Below are 10,350 nucleotides of genomic sequence, written 5' to 3'. Positions count from 1 at the left end.
AGCCAACAACTCTTGCTAGTGGCCGCTCTAACTATTTTAGGAAAAATTGTCAATTAACTTTAGGAAAAATAAATAAATATGCACATATACACATCCAAATCATTGTCATTTATTTATGTAGGGTTTTTTTGCAAGCTTGGGGAAAAAAATAATGTACAGTTCTCTCTATTCCTTACTGGACCTAAACAGAATAGAAACACAAATAAGGTACTCTGCATGTTCTTGTCTTTTTTTGTTGTTGTTTCTTTTGCTTTTTTGGTTGCTTTTTTTCAGACTTGCTAGCTAGTAAGTTTGCTGCTGTGAAAAGTGATATTTGTATGTTTGTTAATATTTTTCACAGCAGCAGACTTGCTAGCTAGCTGGGAGGCAGTGAAAAGTGATATTAACAAACATACAAATATCACTCTTCACAGCAGATTTACTCAGCCCCAGCAAGCTGGGGAACAAATTAAGCCCTGGATGGAGAGGTGGATAGGGAGGCAGTGGGAGCCAGAGGTGATAGGCAGCAGGGGCCATGGTAGGCAGCAGGGGCCAGCAACAATGGCTGGGGGGTGACTTAGGCTGGTGCCCAAAGCCCTGTGGTCAGGGACCGGAGCCCGCTGCTGTGTGGCTGAAACCTGGGGTGGGTGGACACAATGGGGGCCAATGCTGATGGGCAGGGGGGGGGGGGTGAGCCTGGGGCCAGAGCCTGAGCCTGCCACTGTGCAGCCAGGGCCAGGAATGGAGGAGACAGCAGGAGCCAGGGGCTGGAGCCCACTGCTGTGCAGCTGGAGCCCCAAACCCCCTGGCCAGAACTGGCACCCCTGGGCTGAATCCAGAAGCCCGAGCCCCACCACCCCCAGGAAGGTGGGGAATTCACACCAGCTGCCTGCTCCTCTGGCATTTCTGGCTACAGAGGGGGGCAGAGCCCAACCCCTGCTGGTGGCCCCAGGGAAGGGGCCACCTCTTCCCCTCCTCCCAATCACTGACAAGGAGGCTGTGGTGGCAGGAAAAGCCCCTGGTGGCAGCATGCAGTCATGGTGGCCACATTTGAGAAACGCTGAGCTAGGGGCTGTGTGAGACTAGGCAGCAAGTGGGGTGGCACCCAGTTCATAGAATCATAGAATCTCAGGGTTGGAAGGGACCTCAGGAGGTCATCTAGTCCAACCCCCTGCTCAAAGCAGGACCAAACCAACTAAATCATCCCAGCCAGGGCTTTGTCAAGCCTGACCTTAAAAACCTCTAAGGAAGGAGATTCCACTACCTCCCTAGGTAACCCATTCCAGTTCTTCACCACCCTACTAGTGAAAAAGTTTTTCCTAATATCCAACCTAAACCTCCCCCTCTGCAACTTGAGACCATTACTCCTTGTTCTGTCATCTTCTACCACTGAGAACAGTCTAGATCCATCCTCTTTGGAACCCCCTTTCAGGTAGTTGAAAGCAGCTATCAAATCCCCCCTCATTCTTCTCTTCTGCAGACTAAACAATCCCAGTTCCCTCAGCCTCTCCTCATAAGTCATGTGCTCCAGCCCCCTAATCATTTTGGTTGCCCTCTGCTGGACTCTCTCCAATTTGTCCACATCCTTCTTGTAGTGTGGGGCCCAAAACTGGACACAGTACTCCAAATGAGGCCTCACCAGTGCTGAGTAGAGGGGAATGATCACATCCCTTGATCTGCTGGAAATGCCCCTACTTATACAACCCAAAATGCCATTATCCTTCTTGGCAACAAGGGCATACTGTTGACTCGTATTCAGCTTTTCATCCACCGTAACCCCTAGGTCCTTTTCTGCAGAACTGCTGCCCAGCCATTCGGTCCCTAGTCTGTAGCAGGGCATGGGATTCTTCTGTCCCAAGTGCAGGACTCTGCACTTGTCCTTGTTGAACCTCATCATATTTCTTTTGGCCCAATCCTCTAATTTGTCTAGGTCCCTCTGTATCCTAGCCCTACCCTCCAGCGTATCAACCACTCCTCCCAGTTGAGTGTCATCTGCAAACTTGCTAAGGGTGCAGTCCACACCATCCTCCAGATCGTTAATGAAGATATTGAATAAAACCGGCCCCGGCACCGACCCTTGGGGCACTCCACTTGATACCGGCTGCCAACTAGACGTGGAACCATTGATCACTACCCGTTGAGCCCGACTATCTAGCCAGTTTTCTATCCACCTTACCGTCCATTCATCCAGCCCATACTTCTTTAACTTGCTGGCAAGAATACTGTGGGAGACTGTATCAAAAGCTTTGCTAAAGTCCAGAAATAGCACATCCACTGCTTTCCCCTCATCCACAGAGCCGGTTATCTCGTCATAGAAGGCAATTAGGTTAGTCAGGCACGACTTGCCCTTGGTGAATCCATGCTGACTCTTCCTGATCACTTTCTCCTCCTTTAAGTGGTTCAGGATTGATTCCTTGAGGACCTGTTCCATGATTTTTCCAGGGACTGAGGTGAGACTGACTGGCCTGTAGTTCCCTGGATCTTCCTTCTTCCCTTTTTTAAAGATGGGCACTACATTAGCTTTTTTCCAGTCATCCGGGACCTCCCCCGATTGCCATGATTTTTCAAAGATAATGGCCAATGGCTCTGCAATCTCATCGGCCAACTCCTTTAGCACCCTCGGATGCAGCGCATCCGGCCCCATGGACTTGTGCTCGTCCAGCTTTTCTAAATAGTCCCGAACTACTTCTTTCTCCACAGAGAGCTGGTCACCTCCTCCCCATACCGTGCTGCAGAGTGCAGCTGTCTGGGAGCTGACCTTGTCTGTGAAGACAGAGGCAAAAAAAGCATTGAGTACACTAGCTTTCTCCACATCCTCTGTCACTAGGTTCCCTCCCTCATTCAGCAAGGGGCCCACACTTTCCTTGACTTTCTTCCTGTTGCTAACATACCTAAAGAAACCCTTCTTGTTACTCCTAACATCTCTTGGCTAGCTGCAACTCCAAGTGTGATTTGGCCTTCCTGATTTCACACCTGCATGCCTGAACAATACTTTTATACTCCTCCCTGGTTATTTGTCCAATCTTCCACTTCTTGTAAGCTGTTCTTTTGTGTTTAAGACGAGCAAGGATTTCACTGTTAAGCCAAGCTGGTCGCCTGCCATATTTACTTTTCTTCCTACACATCGGGATGGTTTGTTCCTGCAACCTCAATAAGGTTTCTTTGAAATACAGCCAGCTTTCCTCGACTCCTTTCCCCGTCATGTTATTCTCCCAGGGGACCTTGCCCATCAGTTCCCTGAGGGAGTCGAAGTCTGCTTTTCTGAAGTCCAGGGTCTCTGTTCTACTGCTTTCCCTTTTTCCTTGTGTCAGGATCCTGAACTCGACCATCTCATGGTCACTGCCTCCCAGGTTCCCATCCACTATTGCTTCCTCTACTATTTCTTCCCTGTTTGTGAGCAGCAGGTCAAGTTAAGATTCAACAGTTATTAACTTGGTGCTATGGTGACATGGATGCAACTAGCCATTCCCCTGACCAGCCATAGGCCCGTCAGAAGTTGCTGTGTGGTTGGATCATGATTGGTTACAAAACTGTGGTGGTGGTGTGGATGGGTTCTGAATCTACACTGTTTCCCCAGGGGCAGGGAGAAGATGGAGAATAAACAGGTTTGTGAACGCTGGAACTCCGCATGATGCAGGCCTAAATGAAGCAACGAAGATGAAATGCCACTAACGGGAGTTACTTTTGTTCCTTTGAACTTTGCCACGGGAGATCTGGGTGACAGTCTTTGGATTTTGGCGACACGTTTGTGTAAACAGACCTCTCCCCATGCTGTGCAGGTGCAGGCTCAGTACACTCAAGCTGACCTGCTTCCTTCCCCAGCATGTCAGTGCCTGCAGGCAGTAAGTGTCGTGCTTTCACTTGGGAAAGGAAGAGAGCACCTGCTCATCCCCACTTGCCCAAAGTGGCTCCAACCCACAGCTGCTTTGGCAACTTGCCAGGCTCATCAGAGCTGCACCAAATTTGCATAGACAGGAAAGTTCATCTTTAATCAAGAGCAAGAGTGTGGCCGAATGGCTAACCACAGCAGTGGGAGGTTTCCCCAGCCCTCCAGAACCCCAGCATCCCAGGACACTTGGTGTGGCCACAGCTCTCAGTGTTGCAAGTGTCAGGCACACAGGAATCAGAAAGTAGCTGAGCAGCAGAACGGAGTGAGGGCTTGTGACCGTGAGAAAGCTCTGTGTACACACAAACACTGGGGCACAAGAAACAGCTCAGTTTGCAAAGTCCAATGCTTGAAAGTTAAGAAATGCCACATTTAAGGTTGTCTGTACAGCCCCCTTGGGGACATATGCTTTGTGATAGGCTAATAGTGATGGCTAAAGGATTGCACAGGCCTATTGCTGCAGGATTTGTGTGTCATCCAGTGCACAGTCTGGGCGGGCTCAGGGAACATTTATCACTGAACATGTGGGCCCCTGCCTTATTTACTGCAACCATTCAGATCCTGCAGGGAATACAGTCACTTTCATTTCCCTGCTGGCTTTGTTATGGCCACACATCACTGTGGGAGCTGAGAGCTAGAGTCAGCATGGCGCACTGATGTTACAGTCTGTAACTCTTTGGCATCCTGTTCCTCACTGGAATCCTCAGCTGTAAGTCAGGTGCCTGGGTGCGCCCTGCATTGCATGGGAGGACACAGGCACCCAAGCAAGGGATCCTCAGAAACTAGCATGTTGAGCAAGGAGCCATCGAAAAAAGTCAGGAGTGAATTGCACTTAAGCAGGCTCAGCCCTTTCTCATGAAACACCAGACAGAGAGACCTGACCCCCTTCCACATCCCAGGGCATGCACCTGGGATGTGGGAGAGTTGTTTTCAACCCCCTACACTGCCTGATCTGGAACAGGGACTTGAACCTGGGCCTCCCAACCTCTGGGAATGCCCCACCCACCAGGTTGTAGGGCATTCTGGGGTGGGATCGCTCAGTCTCGCCCATTAAAGTTTTGTCTAAATAGTTCAGTATTCCTTGGGGCAGAGCAAAGGAGAGTGTGTGCATGGGCAAGATGCTGACATGTTAGCCCCATGGCAGGGTACTCACTCATGCTGTGAGGAGAGAGATTCGAGTCCCTGATTCAGCAATATTGAAATATTAATTTGAAGTGGGAGATACTGAGAAAGCTCCACCCCAGAATGCCCAGGGATCAGGCCATGCTCCCAAGACGTGGGTGACCTAGGAAGATGCAAGCCCTAGATCCTGGGGGATTCTGGGACCCCACAAGCTGTATGGGCTTGACAAGCTAAGAGCACACCTACCAGACCAGGCCCCACCGGCAAGAGAGGCAGGGGATCACCTAGCTAGAGAATCTGGCCAGGGCGAAGTCGTGAGCCAGGGCTCTAAGCAGCTTGTTGGCTGTGGGCAGTGCCAGGGCTTAGGCGGTTTCATGCCTGCCGAACAGTGGAAACCAAGGACCATGGGGACGTCGCTATCTCCAGGGTTATGGACCAGCTGTGAAGGGGGGTTGTGACTGTCACTGTGCCCAAATGTTGGACGTGGAGGCCTAAAGAGATAGGCCCTTTGTGAATGTAGCCCTCAGTGAAAGGACTCAGACAAATGATCTTTCAAGTGCTAGAGGTTCAATGGGACTCCTGCGCCTGTGTGCAGGTAAGCAGGGTCTGAATGAACTCTCCCCTGACAGCTAGTTGGGGAGGGTGGAGGGTTGCCAACTTTCTACTCACACAAAACCGAACACCCTTGCCCTGTCCCCTGCCACACCCCACCCCCGCTCATTCCACACACCCCGTCTCTTGCTCTCCCCACCCTCACTCACTCATTTTCACCTGGCTCAGGGTGTGGGGGTGCGGGAGGAGGTGAGGACTCCAGCTGGGGGTGTGGGCTCTGGGGTGGGGCTAGAAATGAGGGTTTCAGGGTGCAAGAGGGGGCTCTGGGCTAAGGCAGTGAATTAGGGTACAGGGGGATGTAAGTGCTCCAGCTGGGGGTGCAGACTCTAGGGTGTGGCAGGGTATGAGGGGTTTGGGATGTAAGAGGGTGCTCTGGGCTGAGACCAAGGGGTTCAGATGGCAGGAGGGGGATCAGGGCTAGAGGAGGGGAAGTGAGGGCTCCAGCTGGGGGTGCAGGCTCTGGGGATGAGGGGTTTAGGAGCATGCTCTGGGCTGGGGCCCAAGGGGTTGGAGAGCAGGAGGGGGATAAGGGCTGGGGCAGGGGAAGGGGACAGGGGTGGTGCTTACCTCAGGCAGTTCCGCCTTTGGCTCCTATGCAGAGGTGCAGCCAGATGGCCAATGAGAGCTGCGGAGCTGGCATTTGGGGCAGGGGCAGTGTGCAGAGCCTCCTGGCTGCCCCTATTCATAGGCACCAGAGAGGGGACATGCTGCTGCTGCTTCTGGGATCTGTGCAGAGCCACGGCAGGCAGCCTCCCTTAGCCCCACTGCGCTGCCAAGCAGACTTTTAATGGCCCGGTCAGTGGTGCTGATTGGAGCCACTGGGATCCCTTTTCGACCATGCATTCTGTTAAAAAAAACATACACCTGGCAACCCCTGGAGGGTGGAGACTTCAGGACCAAACTGTGTTTGCTTAGATATCCAGCAGACAGGAGATGTGTAGCTCCAACTGATCAACTTTGGCTGGTGTTGGGTTACAAATCACTTTAGCACTGAATGCAGGGGTAGTGAAATGCTGTTATCAATGTTGTTGTCTTTATTGTATGAGTAAAGGGGAGCAGCAGAACTGTGCTTAACCTGTCCTGAATGAGGTCACCCTCAGCTGAAAGGACCTCATTAAGCCAGGGACTCAAATGTCAGACCCCTGTGAAAGCAGAGAGAGGTGGGGGCAGGTGTCCCAGCCAGGTGGTGTGGACTCTCCCTAAGGGTCCCTGGTCTGTTTTAAATTGTTCCTCCCCAATGTTCAAAGACAGAGATAAATAGGGTCCATGAAGAGTCTTTTATGTTAAATAATAATTGCGTTACTAGCATCTGAAATCACTTGTGGTGGGACAATGTTTCAGCCTCCTAAGAGCTGAAAATCAATAAGAGACTGACCTGAAGAGGTCACAGCAGAGAGGCAGGTGGCAGCAAAAGGTGACTGATGGGCAGCTGATGGAAGCAGCTGGTAGGGTGGCCAGTGGCAAGGAATGGTAGCTGATGGGGTGGCCAACAGAGTAATGAGTGGCTGGTGTGACAGCTAGTGGAGAGGAATTGCAGCTGGCGGAGCAGTCAGTCAGAGCAAGTGCTCAGATGGTAGAGCAACCAGGTGCCTTCTTCCCCAAGTAAGAGGTGAACTCACACAGATGCACCTCTGAACCCTGGGTCCTCTCTGACCAAGGAGAGCCACGCTGAGTGGGGTGTGGTGAGGGAGCAGAGAGAGGCACAGAAAAGGAACTTTTGGTTGTAGAACTCAAGAACATGAGGCGAAGACTCTACCCCACATGCTCTGGGGTGGGTGTCCTGCTCACAGTCTTATGATTATGAATTCTGCTGGAGGGGCAGGTTTATGTCTTGAAGCAGGAGGGTTTGTATTAACTCGGGCTATTTACAGAGCGGGGCTTTCCAAAGCCCCTTAGTGATTTTCAATGGCACTTCTGGTCCTGTTACAGAAAAACTCCCATCCATTATAGTTTCATAGAATTGAAAACCAGAAAGGACCATTAGCTCATCTAGTCTGGTCTTCTGTATGTCACAGACCATTACATGTCACCAGTTACCCTGCACTGAGCCCAGAGACTTTTAGAATAAGACATTTCTGACCTCAGGAGCCTGAATTGTGCCACAGTTTACCTGAGGAAAAATTCCTTCCCAACCCCAAATCTGGCAATCAGCATGACCCTGAGCTTGTGAGCAAGACCCACCACCAGTCATCTAGACAGAAGATTCTTTCTACAACTTCAGACCACTAATCCTCCCCAGCTGATGTCCCATTAATACTTGCATGATGGTGACCCCAACACCCTCTGAGTCCTGAATTATCTCCAAAATGTGTGTTCTGCATGGCCCACTCCTCCCCTGTCCAATTCAGATATTTAGGGCCATTGCCCCTGTAAGGGGTCAATATACAACAGTTTGCTACTTTAACTGGAGTTACCCCCACAGTTCAGTTTAAACATAGCACTGGCTTAAGTTTAAGTTTATTGAAACTACAAAGATGTTAAGTAAGTACAAACATAAGGTATTCAAGTCAGAAATGGTTACAAATTAAATAAAGCTAAAACACATTCTAGCAGCTAAAACTTAATAAACTAGACTTGGTTCAAGGTTAAAATCCTCACCACACGTTCCAGCGAGTGGGCAGACCAAATTCTCATGTCAGAACTCCTTCCAAAATCCAAAGGCTGGTTCCTTTTTTCCTTAGGTGAGAGAGCGCAATAAGGAGAGAAAGAAAACACCTAGGGCATTTTTGCCCCTCATTTTATAGTCCAGCTACCCTTTGAAATGCATTTTCCTGAGGGTCACCCCCTAGTTAACTTCCTTTTTACTGTGATGACAGAGACATGGGGTCTCATGATAAAGGAGATTCCATGTTGGTGTTTGCTAAAATGCAGATTGAGCTGTTCCTGCTCCCTGCTGTTGACCAAGAACAGCCACTTGACTGGTGATTGCCAATCAACTTTGATGGCACCTGGCTCGAGGCAAAAGCTAGTCCTTGAGAAACAGGTTTACGTCCTTCCCAGACTTGTCTCGTAAACACATTTCAGTCATAATTTCAGCATACGTTTATAGCTTTATAATGTTGTTATACACATTTCACCACATTATTGATCAGTGAGTTATTAGTTTTCAAATAATACCTCACAAGGCATATTTTGTACGAAGAGCAATACAGTGGCGTGTAGGATGTGACTACATGGGTGCATTCAGTCACAATCAGCATCTAGATTTTTAATCATTAAATTGCATTGAACTAATCCCTACAGAATCCTGCTAGAAACAGCTCCACATATGGATACCTGCCATTACTAACTACATTTTGAGAGCTGTCTGTGAGCCTTGTTAATGCCATATAACACTTTGATTTAAAAAACTTGTATGTGGTACCAAGTCAAATGCCTTGGAGAAATCCAAGTATACTGTATCATCACAGTTGCCTTTATCAATCAGACCTGTAATTCTGTCAAAAAGGACAAGATTTCTTTGACAAGCCTTATCTTCCATGAAACCAAACTAACCGGCATTATCAACAAAGAATTAGATGTTAAAAATAAAAGACCCAAATGAACTCTTCCATTATTTTACCCAGGATTGATGTCAGGCTAACTAGGCTGTAGGTCCCAGGGGCATCCCTTTTTAAAATATTGGAACCACACTGGCATTTCCCTTCTTTTCCAAGATTAATTTTTAACACCAGTGGTTTAGAGCACTTCTCAGCTATTTCAAGACTCTTGGGTGCACATTATCTGGGCTTGTTGATTTTAAAAGGTTTGAGTTTAGTCAATGCTGCCTCACATCTTTCTTTGTTACAGATAGTAAATTTTCCTATTCCATCCACATCATCCTCTGGGATGGATACATCCTGATGCTTTGTTACAAATGCAGAACAGAAATAGCTACAGTGTATAAACCAAGAGATTTTTTGTATAAACCAAGCTCTTGGCATTAATACTATCTAGTTGCAATGAGGCTCAGTCCTGTCTCTGTAACCTTTTATCACATTTAAATTTGTTGCCTTTTGATTTCAGCATCTGTCTCTTTTTTCCACCAAAACCTTTCAACAGGGAAATAAGAAATAATACATAGCCGCCCAATGCCATCAAACTTGCATGCTCATACAAAAATCTTAATGGTGACCTCATCTGCTTTGTGTCAGTTAGGATCAGCACATTCAACTGTCTCACATTCCCTGCATTTAGGAATTTATTTCGTCTTAATGCTGCTGAAGTCACTGTGAAGGGTTTGATGAAGCTGGGATATGTATTGGTTGGAGATGTCATGAAAGACTTAGGGAATGTTGGAGTACGTTATTGACAGCATTGTAGGCTATATGAAGGTCAAAAAGAATCCACAAGTCTTTTCCCTTACAGTATGGGGTTAGGGGAGTGTGTCCTATACAACTGTACCTGACTAACGTAGTTTTTCATAGGGCTTTGGCATATCTCAGAGCATAGCTCCCCTCAGTCAGGGAGAAAGGGAGCTGCACCCACCTGGGAATCAGAGGAGGAAACTGCGCTGCTGAAATGGCTCTTAGCTATGTCACCCCTTCTGAACCTATGAACACATCAATATATGATGAGTGCCAGCTTGACCAACACCAGGGATTGAACCGATAAGCTCCAGCACTAAAAGCGTGAGTCTTTGTAGCTTGTACTCAGCCTAAAACTGGTCAAACTCTCCTCCTCTGTGGACCAGCACAGGGGGACCAGTGTGCACACAGTGAACAGTGGGTCGCACAAGCAAACTAACAAATGACTGAAATGTGAAAAACATG

The sequence above is a fragment of the Mauremys mutica genome, chromosome 7, assembly GCF_020497125.1.
Source record: "Mauremys mutica isolate MM-2020 ecotype Southern chromosome 7, ASM2049712v1, whole genome shotgun sequence".
Classification (NCBI taxonomy): Eukaryota; Metazoa; Chordata; order Testudines; family Geoemydidae; genus Mauremys; species Mauremys mutica.
Note: the sequence above shows the minus strand (reverse complement) of the source record.